The 19732-nt window shown below is 38.5% G+C and overlaps 1 protein-coding gene across 7 annotated transcripts in view; it reads left to right on the plus strand.

Annotated features, from left to right (window-relative positions):
- NUMB (NUMB endocytic adaptor protein) overlaps positions 1 to 19732 on the plus strand; it is a 144175-nt gene that overhangs the window by 46940 nt on the left and 77503 nt on the right. For all 7 annotated transcript variants that reach the window (XM_037031661.1, XM_037031666.1, XM_037031664.1 and 4 more), the window contains exon 3: positions 15554 to 15638. The gene's annotated coding sequence lies outside the window, so the exon portion shown is untranslated. The remainder of the gene's footprint in view (positions 1 to 15553; positions 15639 to 19732) is intronic.

The following is a 19732-nucleotide window of genomic DNA, read 5'->3' on the forward strand; positions in this document are numbered from 1 at the left end:
GACAGCTTGTCTCTGTCATCATGTGGTGTTTGGTGGAGTAGCTGGAAGGGTAGGGGTGGCTCCAGGGGCTGGGAACTGGAATCATTTGAAGGCTTGCTCTCTCATGTGTCTGGTGGTTCATGCTGGCTGTTGGCAAGGACCTCAGCCTGGGCTGCCTGCCAAACACCTACACATGACCTCTCCTTTTGGCTGCTTGGTTTCCTCACAGCATGGTGGCTGGGTTCCAAGAGAAGACAGCAAGGCGGAGTTTCATGGCATATTTGACTTAGCTTTGGAATTCACATAGTATTCCTCTGCTCTCTTCTATTGGTTGAGGTAGTTATAAAAGTCCACCCAGGTTCAGAGGAGGGGGTGGACATAGACCCCACCACTTGAAGAGAAAGAGTATCTACATCACAAGAACTATGGGCCCTGGCTGGTGTGGCTCAGTGGATTGAATGCTGGCCTGTGAACCAAAGGGTCACCAGTTCAACTCCCAGCCAGGGCACATGCCTGGGTTATGGGCAAGGTCCCCAATAGAGGGCATGCAAGCGGCAACCACACATTGATGTTTCTCTCCGTCTCTTTCTCCTTCCGTTCCCTTCTGTCTAAAAATAAATAAATAAAATCTTTAAAAAAAGAGCTATGGGACAGAATCTGCCATTATAGCTATCTTTGGAAAATGTAATCTGCCACAGTTGGTATTGCTTTTAAGATAAAGAATATAAATAATGTGCGTAGTATATGAAAAAGTAATATTTGTCAGAAATTATGGTGTATGAGTTCAATAAGAATTTTGTGTGCTCTTACCTAGTAGAGTATGATACTGAAAATAAAATTCCTAAACAGGACAAAATGAAATAGATTTTGAACTTTCTTTTGTATCAATAAAAAGCATACTATTATAATCAGAAGTAGAGATAAAAATTTATAAACGAGATGCAAAAATATTTGTAGTTTGGGCTTTTTGTTTTTGAGAACATGCTAGTTAGTTTAGTTTAAAATCTATTTGTTTTTTTCTTATTTGTTTTAATAATTTTAATAATGAGAATTAGCTCTGGCTGGTGTGGCTCAGTGGATTGAGCGCCAGACTGCGAAGCAGAGGGTCGCTGGTTCGATTCCCAGTCAGGGCACATGCCTGGGTTGCAGGCCAGGTTTCCTGCAGTGGGGAGCACAAGAGGCAACCACACATTGATGTTTCTCTCCCTGTCTTTCTCCCTCCCTTCCCCTCTGTCTAAAAATAAATAAATAAAATATTTTAAAAAGTAGCGAGAATTATTTGAGAAACTGCTTTCCAGTACATATGATAGATTTGAGAAACTAGTGCCAGTATTTCATTGTCTTATTGATCGCACTCACCGGTGGTAGAAATTGCCTCTGGCAGGTTTGAATAGAGCTAATACTTAATTTCTGGATAAAATGGGATAATGATTTTAGGTAATTCTGTAAGCATTTCATGGAGGTGGTGGTCCATTCACTATAACTGTGAAATAAGCTCTAGGGAGCATCTCATTATCTGTTACGCACAGAAAGTTTTCTTGCTGTCTAGACACTTTCTAGTTCCTTGGTGATTTACATCATACAAGCCTAATTAAGCAGAGTTGGTTCAGTACTTTTTCCCCATTACTCATAAGTAGATAGATATTTTGCAGTGGAAAATGATTGAACCATGTATAGTGATAATAGAGGTAACCTCAGAAGTTTCCTCTCAGCTGTGAAATAATCAGAATTGACTGAGTTTGTGAAACAATATATTTTAGTTAAGGTTCAATAATTGGGAGAGCTGTGATTTTTTTTTTCTTTCTCGCATTTGAAAACAAAATGAGATGTTTTCCAGTAGACATGGATTGGGAGTAATGATTATAGATAGTGTCAAATGTTCTTTCTTAAATAACAATAAAACATATGCACATATGTACAAATATACATAAAACCTTTAAGTGACTAACTTGCCTTTTTTGTTTTAAGATTTTTTTTAGCCCACTTTTGCTTTTAAGAAGTCTGATTAGGTAAATTGCACCTTTTCCACATTTGTGCACAGTTTTATCTTGCCTCCATTGTATAAAGCCTGTATTTGAGGGGATAAAAATTCCTTAAGGTAGTGAGATACTGCTTTATGACTGAAGCTAAAACAAACAGCCATCAAAATACCAAAAACACCCGATAGGAATTGCAAATGTAGTGGTGTTTAGTCTATGGCACTTTATTCAGTCCCTGGAAGGACATAAATAATAAGGTTCTCTTGTAAAGATAAGAGACTGTGTAAATAAAAGAGCCATTGCCCATGTGGCTCAGTTGGTTCGAACAACTTCCAGTAACCAGTAACTGATAGGTTGTGAGTTTGACATGACTCCCTACTCCCTCCCTGGTCTGGATGTGGGCATGTTCGAGTGTGACCTGTGGTCCAGGAGCCTACGATCCCTGGTCAGGGTGTGTACAGGAGGAAGCTGATCGATGCTCCTCTCTGGCATTAATGTTTCTCTCCCTTCCTCTAAAAAGAGCAATGAAAAAAATGCCCAGCCCTGGCTGGTGTGGTTCAGTGGATTGAGCACAGGCCTGCAAACCCAAAGGTCACCAGTCCAATTCCCAGTCAGGGCACATGGCTGGGTTGCAGGACAGGTCCCAATTGGGGGCAACAAGAGGCAACTGATGGATGTTTCTCTTTCACACATCCATATTTCTTTCCCTCTCTTTCTCCCTCTCTTCCCCTCCCTCTGAAAATCAATCAATCAATCTTTTTAAAAATGTCCTCATGTGAGGCTTAAAATTTCTTTTAATGCAAAAATAATTTTGAGTAATTGTTAAAGGCAGAAATTATCTATATGTACATGTACATATACATGCATGTTGAACATCCTTTCATATGTCCTTGGGCCCTCTGTATGTCCTCCTTGGAGAAGTATCTGTTCAGGTCCTTTGCCCATTTTATAATTGTATTGAATGTCTTCCTGGTGTTGAGCCCTATGAGTCTGTTGCATATTTTGGAGATCAAACCCTTATCTGATGTATCATCAGCAAGTATGTTCTCCCCATATAGTTGGTTGCCTTTTCATTTTGATGATGGTTTCTTTAGCTGTGCTGAAGCTTTTTAGTTTGGTGTAGTCCCAATTTGTTTATTTTTTCCTTTATATACCTTGCCCTAGGAGATATCTTGGCAAAAATATTGCTGCATGGGATATCTGAAATTTTCCTGCCTATGTTTTCCTCTAAGGACTTTTACAGTGTAACAACTTATATTTAAGTCTTTTATCCATTTTGAGTTTATTTTGGTATATGGTGGTCTAGTTTCATTTTTTTTGTATGTACCAGTCCAGTTCTCCCAATGCCATTTACTGAAGACACTATCTTTACTCCATTGCGTGCTCATGCCCCTTTGTCAATATTAATTGATCATAGAGACTTGGGCTTATTTCTGGGTTCTCTGTTCTGTTCCATTGATCTATGTGTGTGTTCTTAGACCAATGCCAAACTGTTTTGATTACAGCGGCCTTGTAGTATAGTTTGAAATCGGTCTTGTGATCTCTCCAATTTTGTTCTTCTTTCTCAACATTGCTGAGGCTATTTGGGTCTTCTTTCATTCCATATAAATTTTTGGAATATTTCTTCTAGATCTGTGATATATGCCATTGGTATTTTAATAGGAATTATGTTGAATCTATAGACTGCTTTGGGTAGTATGGACATTTTAATGATGTTAATTCTCCTAATCCATGAAAATGGTATATGCTTTCATTTTTGTGTATCTTCTTTAATTTCTTTCTTCATTGTTCTGTAGTTTTCCGAGTACAGGTGCTTTACCTCCTTGGGTTAAATTTATTCCTTGGTAATTTATTTTTCTTGTTGCTAGTAAATAGGATTTTTCCTCTAGTTTCTCTTTCTGATATTTCATTGTTGGTGTACAAAAATGCCATCAATTTCTGAATATTGATTCTGTGTCCTGCTGTTTTGCTCATGTTGTCTTTTCTCATATGAGTAATTTTGGTTTGTACCCTGGATATTTTGAGTATTGTGTAACGAGATGCCAGGTTTTCTTTACATTCCATAGCAAGTGTTGATATTTTTGTTTTAGCTTTCAGTGGATTGTGGCTCCAGTGTTAATTCAGTTTTTAGAGCTTTGTCAGTGCCGTTCAGATCTGTCCCACATGTGTTCACTCAGTGGTCAGTTTGGAATCTGGGTGTAAGTTTACCCACTATCGCAGTTTTCGAAGTTTTTATTATATTACTTATCATCAGATTCATACCTACACAGATTGAGTGTGAACTCAGGAGTTCATAAACAATTTTATGGAGTGACTTTCCTGAAGACAGAAGAGGAAGGAAAAAAACAATGAAGTTTACTCTGCCCACTTGGAGGAAGGGCTCCGTTGAATGGAGAGGAAGAGTTTTCACCCCCGGAGGCTTTCCATTTCCAGTCCCTCTTGGTGGTGCTGTTGCAGCTATGCCCACCCCTGGGGGGCGGGAGGAGACCTGAGGGCTGGGACATGAGAGTTTGGGGAGAAATACCCCAGGGATTTCCCCCAGTTTCCCTGAGCTTTAGGAGTTCTTTTTTTGTCCTTGAGCCAGAACTAGAGGGTTTCTTCTGTATCTCTCTCTTCTGTACTATAATGCTCACTTCTGGGTTTTGGGTTGTGCTGAGTTCAAGTAGGGGGCATACTGAAGGAAGAAATGGTAAACTCACAGCAGATTTGTAATACTTTGAATTCTGGAACCACCTGTGATACTTTTTCAGAGTCTTCAAATAGCTGTTTATACATTCTGTTCAGATTTCATTATTTAGTTCAGTGGAAGATAAAGGGAGGTATGTGTTTATTACCAAACTGGAAGTCTTCCCAACATTTCTTTTTAATGAGTAGATTTTTTTGAAGCCTCACCTGAGGCTATTCTTTTATTTCTTTTAGAAAGAGAGGAAGGGAAAGAGAGAGAACATCCATGTAAGAGAGAAACATCAGTTGGTTTCCTCCTGTATGCATCCTGACTCGGGATCAAACCCGCAGCCTAGGACTGTGCCCTTGCTGGGGATCAAACCTGCAACCTTTTGGTGCATAGGACGGTGCTCCAACCAACTGAACCACCCAGCCAGGGCCCAACATTTTTATTTTAACCTTTTTTAAAAATTTAGATGCACAGAAAGTTGTGAGAAGAGGACAGAGAGGTTCCATTATTACCTTTACCCAGTTTCCTCCAATGGTTACATCTTATATAGCTATATTACAATACCCAAACCAGGCAATTAACATTAATGCTAACTTTTTATTATGAAACACTTTAAAGACAAGAATGTTGAAGGCGTAGTACATTGAGCATCTCTATATCTCCTACTGATAATCAGTGTATTATCTGTGTATTTCCCAGTGATAATGCAATATTCAGTATTTTGCCATACTTGGTTTACATATTTCTAAAACCATGTATTCTTTTTTTCTGTGAACTGCTCGAAAGTTGCAGGCATTATGATTCTTTACCCCAAAATACTTAAGCATGCATCCTCTAAGAAAAAGGTCATTATACTTTAATACACATTTATTTAATAACAGCAGATTATTTCCTATAGAACTCCAGTATCGTTATCATTCTTAAGAATATAAGCAATATTAATTTTTGAACAGTAGTCTTAATGTTCTGGGGCTTTTGTTTTGATGTATGTTATCAACTATTTTGGGGTTAGGTTAGGTTATCATTCAGGGATGGCCCTCCTGATATACTATTTGTGATTATTTGAGAGTCTGGGCTCTTCCCATGTGTGCAATTCAGAGTCCAGGCATCTCTCTGATTCTGTCTTCTTATTCTCTTCCATTCTTCTTCCCTCAGCTCAGATGGACCTCAAGATTTTCTACAGCTCTCTGAACAGATACTTATTAGAAATTAGTCCTTATCAGAAGACTATTAGAGTAATTTAGAACTAGGGTGTAATTTTGTTTTTTAACCATTAGGAAATTACTTACAGTTAAAGTTGTGGTAGTTTCTGATAATGATGATGTATAAGGATTGAGTCCAACTCCAAGTTAAAAACCCTTAAGGCTCAAACAAAGAGTTGTTTTTACATAAGTCTGGACATAGGCAGTTGCTCATATTCAGTGGCTCAGCAGTGTTGGGCCCATATCTTTTATTTTGCTTGGCCTTCATGGTCCTAAGATAGCTGCTGCAGCTCCAGCCTTCTACTCACATTTAAGGAGGAAGGCGAAAGGTCTAGATCAGGCAAAAGCTTTCCTTAATACTGCTTCTAACAAGTCACTTCTTATGTCTCCTGGGCCAGAATTAGATTATATGTCACCTCTAACTGTAGTTAGCATTTGGGCCTCTAGTGAGAGGCAAGAAGGGAGGAAGGATTTGGGAACAACTGTTTGGGTAGCCAGTTAACAGCATCTGTCACAGTTAAGTGATTGCATTCATTTTACTTCAAAAATGTATTCATTTTACTTCAGCATGACGTTCAGGACATATGTGCTTTATAATTGCATAGTAACATCTTACTGGGTACTGTGGGAACTTTTTAGACAACTAAATTCTGGGAACTGAATTAGGATTGAACAAGTGGATGGATGTTAGATGGTCCATCCAGCGAATTAGCTACCTTGTTATCTTCAATTGCTTTGTGTATAAATGGGAAAAAACCCTCTCATGTCTCTTGGTGGTTTTGTTGGTCTTGAAACTATATCTATCTCAGTTGCTTACTATATTCAACTAACTTTATATTTTGTCAAGGAGTAAGCACATTCAAAAATAGACTATAATAAAAGAGAACTTATATGAAATGCTAAAGGAACTTATATAAGAAAAAGAAGATGAAAAATATTAACAGTGAAAGGACAGCAAACTCACAGTTATTAACAACCACACCTAAAACAAAAGCAAACCAAGAGGACAGCTAGATCAAGAGTGGAACCATAGAAATGAAGAACACATGGAGGATTAGAAACAGGGGGGTGGGAGGGGGAGAAGGGGGGAGAAGGCACAGAAAATAGCATAGATGGTAGGTAGAAAATAGATGGGGGAGGGCGAGAATAGTGGGGGAAATATAGAATCTAAAGAACTTGAGACACGTGGTTATAAACTAAGGGGGGGAGAATAGTGGGGGAGGGAGTGTGCAGGTGGAGGGGAATGAAGGGGGGGAATAGAACAACTGTAATGGTATAATCAATAAAATATATTTAAAAAATAATAAAATAAAAGAGAACTTGTTAATTGGTCATGATGGTGGGACTTTTTTTCTAAATAGCTATTGCATATTTTGACATTCAGGTAGAAAATTTTTTACTCATTTAAATTTGATTTTATCTACTTTTAATATCTGGCAAGAAGATAGTGGGTAGAAGATAGTGGGTAGCTTCTCAACTGAGAGAAACTCCTTTAGTAAAATAAAATTGAATGTGAGTTATTGTCTTTTTTCTGGAATTTATATTATATCTGAAATTTTCTCTATTTCTAAATATTTTGCTTCTTAACAGTGAGTGCAATATGGTAAAATGAATGTTAACTTATAGCTATGTGAATATTGGTCACAACCTATTATTTTTTAAGGTAATGTATTTCTAGTAAGGTTAAGTGCATTCTGTAGTTATATCCATTAGTGATCTGGTTTGTAAGATTTATATTTTCTTCTTCTAGAGTTTGTCAGAATTCTTAGAATTTTCTGGAAAACAAATTTAGTAAGTATGTTGTTTCAACTTTTATTTGATATTAATAGAGGATATTAATCTTGCCCCTGCCAGGGACTTTTGATCTAATATGAAATAAATTACCTGGCTGAATGTGGACCTGTCAAGTTTCTTTTTTAATAATTGCTTTAGAAATGGTTAAAAATGTAAAGCTTGAGTTGTCAGAACCATAATATAGAAACAATAATGATTGAAAAATAACAATAAATTATGCATGCCATTTATTCTAATAAACTTCTGTCAAATTTGCTTTCTGCTGTAATACAATTATTAAAAGTTTAAATAATTTCTGACTTTCTAAAAAAATAATTTCTCAGGAAAGTCATAGCTTTATAAGGGAAAGGTTTTCTGGAATTTTAGCTTTAGTGGTGAGTTTTTTCTATTAGAATTCTTAATAAAAGTTGTGATAGATCATGTGTGTCCTTTATTAGCTTTTTAAAAATTTATAATTTCAGTGATCAGAATTGGGCTGAGCACATATAAGAGTCCCAACAGAATCTTTGTAGGTTCCTGGACACTGAGGACCTTTAAAATCTGTAGACTTCACTATATAGAACAAATTTTGAGTTGGAATCTTCTTTATTTCTTTTTCATTTTGTTTTCTGTTGGAATTTCCTGGTGGTATTTAGTTAAGACTCAGGGATTTTCTTTTAGAGACCAGGCCGCCTGTTCTTCCCTTAGGAGAGTTATTCAAGGCTTTTTTATTCTGTGGTATGTGCTTACCAGCAGAGTAGCCACTGTATTCTAGTAAGAAAACCTATTGCCAAACACCCACTAGAGCAGAAAACTGACCTACTTAATGCTGACAAGTTAAAAAAAAAGTCTGTGGAATTGTACAAGGGTTGGATCAACTTCTTCCTTCTCTTGTGGTGAATGGGGTGGGGCGGGGAGAGAAGAGGATAGGAAAGGATAGTGAAGGAATATTTAATTACCTGAAGTGACTTGATTAAAAAGTGTTCATTTAGTACAATTCTCCTCTAAAATGCAGCAGTTCTTAAATCACTTTAAACTTAAAAAAAAAAAAAAGCATAGGAAATTCTTAGGGCTTTCATGCCAAAAAGCTAGAAAAGCCCTCTAGTTAAGGTTGTCAGCCAAAGGTCCATGAATAATTGTTTTGTGCAGGATATGGTAAATTTATTTTAAAAATTTTCAGTTTAGTATTTTATAAGAATAGTACACTTTAGACTTTATAGGTATTGAAACAAAGAAGAGTGTTTGGATTATTTATTTGTAAATATAAATAATATTTATATTATTATTTATAAGGCCCAGCAAGTGACTGGGCCTTAACTTTATAAAAATGCATTGTTACCACTGTTAATCCAACCTAACCTTCACTATTCTCGATATTTCTAGCCTCTAAATCTTAGAGCTGCGCTCTAGAGGAAGCCACTAGCTGTATGTGTCTATTTAAATTTAAATTAGTTAAAATGGAATAAAATAAGAACTCTAGTTACTCTGTCTAATTAACTACATTTCAAGTGTTTACTAGCCAAATGTGGCTAGTGGCTACAGATATTGAATATTTTCATTGTTGCAGAAAGTTCTGTTGGATAGGATTGTTCTAAAGGCTGCCTCATTCTATCATGCTTCATGTACTTCAGAGTTTCCCACCCTTGGCACTGTTGACATTTTGGGCTGGGCAGTTTTTTGTCACAAGGACTTGTAGGGTGTTAGTTGCATCCCTGGCCTCACTCACTAGATGCCAGGAGCAGCCACCCACTTGTGACAACCAAAAATGTCTCTAGACATTGCTGACATCCTGGGAAGCAAAGTCAACCTTGTTTGAGAACCACTGATCTACTTATCTACATTAGTTCTGTGTCAGCTAGTTTTTGCTTCATAAAAAGGTGAGTGGCTTAAAATAAATCACTTAATAGCTCATGAATACATGAATTGGCAGTTTGGCTTGGGCTGTATTGATCTCTGTGGTCTGATAGTGGTTTGGCTATGGCCAGGTGGTATAAAATATGTATTTTGCACCCACTGTTTTGTGCACATTACACATGGGATTTTTATACCTGTGGTATATATTCTTTATACCTATGTATAATGTGCATCCTTATTTTTCCCTCAAAAATTTGGGCAAAAAAGTGCGCATTATACATGGCAAAATACAATAACCTCACTCATATGTTTGTTGGCTGGCAAAGTTTCTGCCAAAATGTAGGGTGGGGAATTTGTTTTCTATGTGGCATTTCCAGCGGATAGATTCGTTCACCTGGTGGCTGAGTTCTAAGAGTATCAAGAAGGGACAAATCCCTCTAGTCTCATTTCTTTTTTTTTTAATTTTTTAAAAGATTTTATTCACTTATCTTTAGAGAGGAAGGAAAGGAGAGAAAGAGAGAAATATCAATGTATGGTTGCCTCTCATGAGTCCCCTGCTGGGAACTGGCCTGCAACCCATGCATGTGCCCTGACTGGGAATTGAACCGTGATCGTGTGGTTCACAGGCCCGCGTTCAATCCACTGAGCTATGCCATCCAAGGATTCTAGTCTCATTTCTGATGCCCTGTTGGCCAGAGCAACTCCCATGGCCCAGCCCAAATTCAAGAGATAGAGAAATAGATTCCACCTCTTGATAGGAGTAGCAAAGTCACGTTGCATCTGTAGCTTGGTGTTTTTTGTCAAATTTGGGGTATTTCTTCTGATACTGCCTCTGCCTCTTTCACTAACTTTCATCTGGGGTTCTAGATATCTCTGTTAGATCTTTCTCTGCATCCCATATGTCTCATGCACTTTTCTGTAGTTTCCATCTTTTTTTTCCTGTCCTTCATCTGGATCATTTCTATTGACCTGTTTTCTAGTTTGTTTAATGTCCAGTCAATCTGCTAGTGTAAGCATCTGTTTATTAATTTCGTATTATGTGGTTTTTAATTCTAGAATTTCAAGTTAATTATTTTTTATTTGTTTTTATAGGTTCCAGGTCCCTGGTAAAATTCTCATCTTGTCATCTGTTTTCCTGGACATGTTAATCACAGTTATTTTAAAGTCTCTGTCTGATAATCACAATATCTGGATTTCCTTTTGGTCTTTTTCTGTTGTTTGCGCTTTTTCTTGGCTTTTCATCATTTGGTCCTGTCTCATAGCATTCCTGGTAATTTAAAATAATCAATATCAGACATTGTGTATAAGAAATTATAGAGGGTATTGATGATGATATTGTTCTCTAGAGAATTTAATTTTCTTCTGGTCGTAGTTAAAAGTAGGAGTAGATGACCTTGATCCAGTACAGTCTTAAGATGACTTGAGTCTTTGTTTTAGGCTTCTTAAGGGCTGATTTAAATCCAGTTTCCCCTTACTCTGAGAGTGTTGTCTTGCAGAGGTATCAAATGGAATCCCGGGGCACTTGCCAGTGCCTTTTCTTCTTGGCAGGCCCTAAGCTGTAATTTTTCTTTTTCCAGCACTGGGAGGCTACCAAAAGTTCTGCTTACCTTTTTTTTTTTTTTTGCTTTAAAATAGTCACTTTGCTTAGCTTTGGCCTCTTGCCCCCAGGCAAGTTAGGATTCAGTATATACCATGAAGGCAAAAGTAGTACAGGATGTCCAGACTCACTTTTCTGTGGTTGTCTTTTCTCTGGAATCTTAGCCCCTCAAACCCTACCTGTCTTGCTAAGACCCCGATTCTAATTTCTGTCTTTGCAGCCCGGCGAGACTGCCAAAAGCTCCAGTCTGCAGCTAGTTGCCTCAGAAAGAAAAACTAGTGGAGACTGTCAGGCTTAAGTCTGCATTTCCTTTTTCTCTGGTATTTTAGCTTGCCTTATTTATTTATTTATTTAATCCAGTTTTTATAGTTTTTCTTGCCAGGAGAATTGGTCTAATATAATCTGCTCTGTAATAATTTATAATGGCTGTCTTACTGAATCACTTGTTAAATAATATTATTAATAATCACTGGTAATAGAACCTCCTAGTATCTGGTACCTTCTGATGTGATGCAGTGAGAAGAACCCAACGTTACTTTGTGACATTCCTATAAAAACTGTGCCTGAGTTTGAACACGAGAGAATATCAGACTATCCTAAATTGAGGGATAGCCTACAAAGTAACTGGTCTGTATTCTTTCAAAATATTAGTCTGAAAAGACATAGAGTGTGAAACTTTTCCAGACAATAGGTTTCAAAGGGCCATTACCACCACATGCAATGCATGATCCTGATTGTATTCTGAACCAGGAAAATCAGTAACTTTAAAGGACATTTTAAAGACAATTAGTGACATTTGAATATGGACTATAGTTATGTAATAGAAAATTTAACATTGATACAGTACTGATTTGGTTAGGTATACTGTTGCTATATAAGCAAATGTCCATGTCCCTAGGAAAATACCTAGAAATAGTGAGAGCTAAAATGGTGTGGTGTCTGCAACTCATTGTTATGTGGTTCAGAAAGAGAATGACAAAGCAAATGGGATAAAATGCAAGTAAAATGTAAGTTGCTGGTATGTGCAGATTTTCTGTGAATTATATAAAGATAAAAATTTACCCAAATTGCTGAATTAAAATCTTCATATAGCTGAATTATGACTGAACCAACTTGACCTTACTAGTTATTTATAGCATTCATTAAGCTGGATAAAAAAATTATACTCATCATTTAGAGCAAGTTAAGTAGGGATGGAAATACTGATCAAATACAAAAATCCCAAATCACTAAGCAGAAGGACCTAAGTTTTTTGTTAGGAATTTATGCCCTAGTAACATACACTACCTCATGTCCTTATTTGCTTAACACATATTTACTAGTTTAAACATTTATAAAATAGGTATTTTAAGGATTGGTTAAATATTTCCTATATAACTAATAAGTTTTCCTAAGAAATAGTACTTTGTAAAAATTAAATGGTCTTTGATCCAGATAGATACTTTTATATATTTATTTTAAAAATTTGCAGGCTATTTTTATAATTATTTGTTAAAAGGGGACATTTGGGGGGCAGAATGAAAGTTCTCTATCAAATCTTTGAGCTCCCTCTGTGACAGTGAACACACAGTCATTTTAATAATTATTTTTATGTAGAAAAATAACATTTCAATTATGGGGATGGTGATATTCATAAAAACTTACCTTTATAATAATATTGATGAGCCATTTAACAAAGTTATCCAGACTTCTGGCCAAGATGGAGGCATTTGTAGATACACTGTGCCTGCTCACACAACCAAAAGAAGGACAACAACAAGTTTAAAAACAAAAAACAACCAGAATTCCCAGAAAATTGAGCTGTATGGAAGTCTGACAACCAAGGAGTTAAAGAAGAAACATTTATCCAGACCAGTAGGAGGGGCGGAGACAGGCAACTGGGGTAGAGAGGACTCATGGCAAGGCAGTGGCTGGAAGACCGGGCAGTCCCGCATTTGCTTGCAGGTAACTGGGAGGAACAACTGGGGAGTGAGACAGATAGTGCAGCCCAGGGTTCCAGTGTAGAAAGATAAAGGGTCAAACCCTCTAACTGAAAAAACCTGTGGGGTTTGAGGTGGCAGCAGAGAAACTCCCAGCCACACAGGAGAGTTCGCTGGAGAGACCCACAGGGTTCTAGAACATACATAAACCCACCTACCTGGGAATCAGCACCAGAGGGCCCACTTTGCTTTTGGGTAGTGGAGGAAATGACTGAAAGCCAGCTGAGAGCGGAGCAAGCAGTATTGCTCCCTCCTGGACCCCTCCTGCACATACAGCATCAGTAAGGGACAGAGCCTTAGGTATTCACCAGGGTGGGGCAACCCATGTGCTTGGCAAATACCTAAGGCTCTGCCCCTTGCTTACATAATAGGTGTGCTGAGACCAAAAAAAAAAAAGGGGCTCAAATGAAAGAACAGATCAAAGCTCCAGAAAAAAATACAACTAAATGATGAAGAGATAGCCAGCCTATCAGATAGAGAATTCAAAACAGTGGTAATCAGGATGCTCACAGAATTGGTTGAGTATGGTCACAAAATAGAGGAAAAATGGAAGGCTATCAAAAGTTAAGTAAAGGAAAATGCACAGGGACCCAACAGTGATGGGAAGGAAACTGGGACTCAAATCAATGGTGTGGACCAGGAGGAAGAAATAAACAGTCAACCAGAACAGAATGAAGAAACAAGAATTCAAAAAAACGAGGAGAGGCTTAGGAACCTCCAGGACATCTTTAAACATTCCAAAGCCTGAAACAGAGGTGTGCCAGAAGAAGAAGAGGAAGAGCAAGAAATTGAAAACTTATTTGAAAAAATAATGGAGAACTTCCCTAATCTGGCAAAGGAAATAGACTTCCAGGAAGTACAGGAAGCCCAGAGAGTCCCAAAGAAGTTGAACCTAAGGAAGCACACAACCAAGGCACATCATAATTACATTATCCAAGAATAGAAATTAGGAGAGAATCTTAAAAGCAGCAAGAGAAAAGGATATAGTTACCTACAAAGGAGTTCCCATCAGACTGTCCGCTGATTTCTCAAAATAAACCTTACAGGTAAGAAGCAGTTGTAAAGAAGTATTTGAAGTCATGAAAGAAAGGCAAGGACCTACATCCAAGATTGCTCTATCCAGCAAAACTATCATTTACAATGGAAGGGCAGATAAAGTGCTTCCCAGATAAGGTAAATTTGAAGGAGTTCATCATCACCGAGCTCTTACTATATGGAATGTTAAAGGGACTTGTCTAAGAAAAAGAATATGATAAAAAATATGAGCAGTAAAATGACAGTAGACTCACAGCCATCAACAACCGAATCTAAAAAAACAAAAACAAACTAAGCAAACAACTGGAACAGGAACAGAATTACAGAAATGGAGATCACATGGAGGGTTATCAGTTGGGAGGTGGAGGGGCAGAATGGAGGAAATGTTGCAAGGAATAAGAAACATAAATGGTAGGTACAAAATGGACAGGGGGAGGTTAAGAATAATACAGGAAATGTAGAAGCCAAAGAACTTATTATGTATGAACCATGGACATAAACTAAGGGAGGGGAGCCCTGGCTGGTGTAGCTCAGTGGACTGAGCTCGGGCAGTGAATCAAAGGGAGGGGAATGCGGGTGGTGGGATACAGGGCAAAGGGGAATAAAGAGGGGGGAAATGGGACAACTGTAATAGTATAATCAATAAAATATATTTTAAACCCCCCCAAAATTATTCTACAGGATTTTTGCAAAATATTACTCTTACTTTTTCTTTTCAAAAAGAATTTTTATGGTGTATTGTTAAAATCATCCTCTTCTAAGAAATCACCAGTAGCTATATTGGTAAATGTATATATTATTGGTAAATGCAGGCATTGGTAAAAATGTGGTTATTTATTTTTAAATTACTTGATTGGGACTCTAAAGACAGCAATAGTGACAGTTTAAGGTGTTTTGATTAGTAAAATGTCAGGTATGATGGGCATAGTCACCCTTTGGTGGTAACAATAATGGTAGTTCTACCCTCCTTTGATGACATGTCTGTTTCTTTCTGTTTTTCTCTTACAAAAATTACTTTCTACTAATGCCTGGAATTGCTGCTTCTGGACACAGCACTTCCTGTTTGGGCCCCTTGAATACTACTGGTCTTAAAGGGTACGCAGGAGTGGGATCTGTGGGAGTTCCTGTGAACAAACAGCAGTATCTTACCTGTTTGTCTCTCTATGTATATACATTATTTTATATTTCAAGGATCCAGTCATTTACCTCTAGGCATTTGACTTTTCTCTAGGGGAGTTACTTGTTTTGAATTAGAGGAGATTGGTGTTCTGTGTTAGTGTGCGGATTTTAGTTGCTGCAGTGACTTGCAGTGGTCATCTTTGTTATGGTATAGTCAAGTCCGGTTTTATGGAGAAACTTGAGAGCCCCCTCTTTTCATTTTGTCCTTGTATTTTGGTGAGAGTTACCATATCAGTGTAATGTAGTAGTAATTATTTTACTAACAACAATTTTGTGAGATGTTTATTATTCTCATTTTACAGATGAGGAAACTGAGGCTTGGTGAAGTTACGAAATTTGTCCAAAGTCACACAGCTTGTAAAGGGCACAACCAAGATTCAGAGACAGGTCTGTCCAACTTCAAAACTCTTAATCATGGCCATGAAACTTTGCAATAGCTGTGACAACTCAACCTATGATAAGTTGTGTTGATACTGTTTAACTCTTACTGATAATTTTTTAGTAGTGAGTTTTTTATCCATAATAATTTTATGTATATTTTAAATATTGTGAAAAGAAGTGTAACATAGTGACTAAGGGTCTTGGGCAGACAGACTGCCTGGGTGTGGCTCCCTTAGTTTCTCCACTTCCTTGTGTGACATTGGGAAAGTTACTAAACTTTCCTGTACCTCAGTTTTTCTATCTGTAAAATGGTAGTAGTAATATTATATACCAGATAGGGTTGTTGTGAAGATTTAATGATTTAATATATAAAAGCACTTTTCTTTTTTTTTAAATATATTTTATTGATTATACCATTTACAGTTGTTCTATTCCCCCCCTTCAATCCCCTCCACCCACACCCTCCCTCCCCCTCCATTCTCCCCCCCTTAGTTTATAACCACGTGTCTCAAGTTCTTTAGATTCTATATTTCCCCCACTATTCTTGCCCTCCCCCCTATCTATTTTCTGCCTACCATCTATGCTATTCTCTGTGCCTTCTCCCCTCTTCTCCCCCGCCCACCCCCCTGTTTCTAACCCTCCATGTGTTCTTCATTTCTATGGTTCCACTCCTGATCTAGCTGTCTTCTTGGTTTGCTTTTGTTTTAGGTGTGGTTGTTAATAACTGTGTGTTTGCTGTCCTTTCACTGTTCATCTTTTTCATCTTCTTTTTCTTATATAAGTCCCTTTAGCATTTCATATAATAAGGGCTTGGTGATGATGAACTCCTTGAACTTGACCTTATCTGAGAAGCACTTTATCTGTCCTTCCATTCTAAATGAAAGTTTTGCTGGATAAAGCAATCTTGGCTGTAGGTCTTTGGATTTCATGACTTGGAATACTTCTTTCCAGCCCCTTCTTGCCTGTAAGGTCTCTTTTGAGAAATCCGCTGACAGTCTGATGGGTACTCCTTTGTAGGTGACTGTCCCCTTATCCCTTGCTGCTTCTAGGATTCTCTCCTTCATTTTGGTCTTGGCTAATGTAATTATGATGTGCCTTGGTGTGTTCCTTCTTGGGTCCAACTTCTTTGGGACTCTCTGAGCTTCCTGGATTTCCTGGAAGTCTATTTCCTTTGCCAGACTGGGGAAGTTCTCCTTTATTATTTGTTCAAATAAGTTTTCCACTCGTGGCTGTTTCTTTCCCCCTTCTGGTACCCCTATAATCCGGATGTTGGAACGTTTAAAGATGTCCTGGAGGTTCCTAAGCCTCTCCTCATTTTTTTGAATTCTCATTTCTTCATTCCTTTCTGGTGGGGTGTTTTGTTCTTCCTTCTGGTCCACTCCATTGATTTGTGTCCCCGTTTCCTTTCCATCGCTATTGGTTTCCTGTGCATCTCCCTTCATTTCAATCAGTCCAGCCCTCACACGTTCCTCTAATTTGTAACTTTGTTCCTCTAATTTGTGACTATAATCAACCAGTTCTGTGAGCATCCTGATAAATAGTGTCCTGAATTGTGCTTCTGAGAGGCTGGCAATTTCTCGGTCACTTAGAGTTATTGGCTCTGGGACTTTGAGTTTTTCTTGTGCCATCTTTCGGGTTGTTCGTGCCTGTTCCATAGCAGGATCAGAGCCCTAAAGTGTTCACTAGAACAGGGCAACTCAGTCGCTGGGTTGTGACGTTGTAGGTGGGGGCGGGGTCAAAGAGGGACAATGGCTCTCACTGGTCTTGCAGGGCAGCTAAGTCGCTGGGTTGTGACGCTGTATGTGGTTGCGGGGTCAAAGAGCGACTCTGGCGTCCCGTCTGCCACCTGCCGCCCTGGCCCTCACCGGTGCTGAAGGGCAACTAAGTCGCTGGGTTGTGACGCTGTATGTGGGGGCGGGGTCAAAGAGGGACAATGGCTCTCACCAGTGCCGCAGGGCAACTAAGTCGCTGGGTTGTGACGCTGTATGTGGGGGCGGGGTCAAAGAGGGACTATGGCGTCCTGTCCGCCGCCTGCCGCCACGGCCCTCACCGGTGCCGCAGTTGCTGCCGTCACCAGGCCCACGCGTTTCGTCCCACTGCTCGCGAGTGTGCCACCACCGTCAGCCCTCGCCCCCTGGGGCCTGAGTGGTCTGTCTCACTGTGCGCAAATATGCGCCCGCGGTCTGCCCCGCACCCCAACTGGTTCCCCTCTGCCTGCGCGCCTGGGTCGGGGGCCCTGTCCTGCCCGACCCTGCTTGCTGCTGGCTCTGCTCCTCTTACCGTCCCCGTTGAAAGGTTAGATGTAGTTGGACTTCCGTATAATTCAATTTTCTGTCCTTTGGTTGTGTCTTTGTTTCTCCAAACCTTTGTTGTATTCAAACTTGGTTGTGGGAGAAGGCACAGTGTTTCCACCTATGCCTCCATCTTGGCGGCTAGACTAAGACTTTCCATAAAAGCACTTTTCATAGTGCCTGGCACAGAGTAAGCACTCTGTAAATGTTAGCTATTAGTATTATCATCTAGCAACCAATAAAACATGACTAATATTTCTAATTCTGCATTCAGACATTTAGATAAAGCCAAATTTAAGCACTATTATAAGATACCATAAAACTGTCATAAACCAAAACTAAATTTGAATAAGTTAAACCTAAAAATGGTATGTTTGGTCAAGTTCAGAACTATTGTAAAGCAAACTGGGCAACTGCTTATAGGCCTCACATGTACGAATTATATGTATGAGAACTCCACATAGGTCCCCTAGAATACCCTTAGAACCCAGTTCAGTCATTGTATTATGCATGTGTTTTGTCTTTTTTCCTCTTGTAAAAGCAATTTGTATTCAGAATGGACGTTTACATTTTTAGGTGGCTTTTAAGGAGATGGTGTTCTGTCAATGTTCACGGATAATTACCAAGAACCAAATCTTGTGTTATGTAAAATGTTGGCTGTGTTTAATCACTTGCAGGAGTGATAGGTTATCAGAAGCTACATTTTGGTCAACTAATGGGTTTGGTTGACCTTTGAACCAGTGGGACCACATCACATTCAACTAGACCTCAGCTGAATACTGCTCATGTTGCTCATACTTGTTCATTGAAGCTGTGAATTCTAAAGTGCCATATCAACTATTACTATAATTTGGTTAAAATAAAATTCCTGTGTTAGTGACTAAGAAGTTTATACCAAATGCAAAAATATTTATGAACAGGAATAATTTGAGTCAAGTTTGCAAAAATTCAGAAGCTGTTATTTGGATGTGAGGGAGATCTGGCTGCAACATCAGTTACCCCATTGATCTCCAAGGTTGATTTGCCTGATCTGGCTGGCTAGCCAAGTGTCCCCTCCTCCCTCACCACCCCACGTTGTCCCTCCCAACACTGCGCACTTGGTCAAAGAGGGCCACCTTCTCTGGTAGAGCAGAGGACCATTCTTCTGCTAGAACTTCCAAATAAGCTCTCAAAAGCTTTTATTAAAAAATGGGACCTGTCTTGTATGTGACTTCAAGATCTTTGTAGCTTTTGATCTACGCATGTGTTTAAGTTATTCTTTTTTATCATATTGAGCCTTTGTATCCTTAAACATGACATATCTTTCTAGTTATTTGGATATTTTTAAAGACCTTTCAGTAAGGTGTCTTTTTCTCCGTAAGATCTCTCAAGTTTTCTCTTAGATTTAATTATTAAATATCGTATTTCTTGTTACAATTGTAAATAGTATATTTTTCCTCTTTGTTTCCATTTTTGCCCTTATAAGCTTTTTTGGCATGCACATCTGTGCTCAGCCACCTTACTAAATTATTAAAGTATTATGAATGCAAATTATGTCTTCCTTTCAAGTGCTTACACCACTTCTTTTTCTTGCCTTACTAGGCTAGCGAGGACTTCAGTCCAGTGTTCAATACGAGTGTTCAGAGTGGGCATTCTTATGCTGCACCTGATTTTAAAAGCAAATGCTTTCTATGTTTCACCATTAATAATGTTCGCTATAAATTTTTGGTAGATATTCTGTAGATTAAAGGAATTTCTGTTGCTAGTTAGCTAAGATTTTGTGTGTGTGCACGTGTGAAGAATAAATATTGAGGGTTATCAGATGATTTT

Source organism: Sturnira hondurensis, unplaced genomic scaffold (genome assembly GCF_014824575.4).
Source record: "Sturnira hondurensis isolate 20B ecotype Veracruz unplaced genomic scaffold, ASM1482457v3 Scaffold0021143, whole genome shotgun sequence".
In the NCBI taxonomy this organism is placed as follows: domain Eukaryota; kingdom Metazoa; phylum Chordata; class Mammalia; order Chiroptera; family Phyllostomidae; genus Sturnira; species Sturnira hondurensis.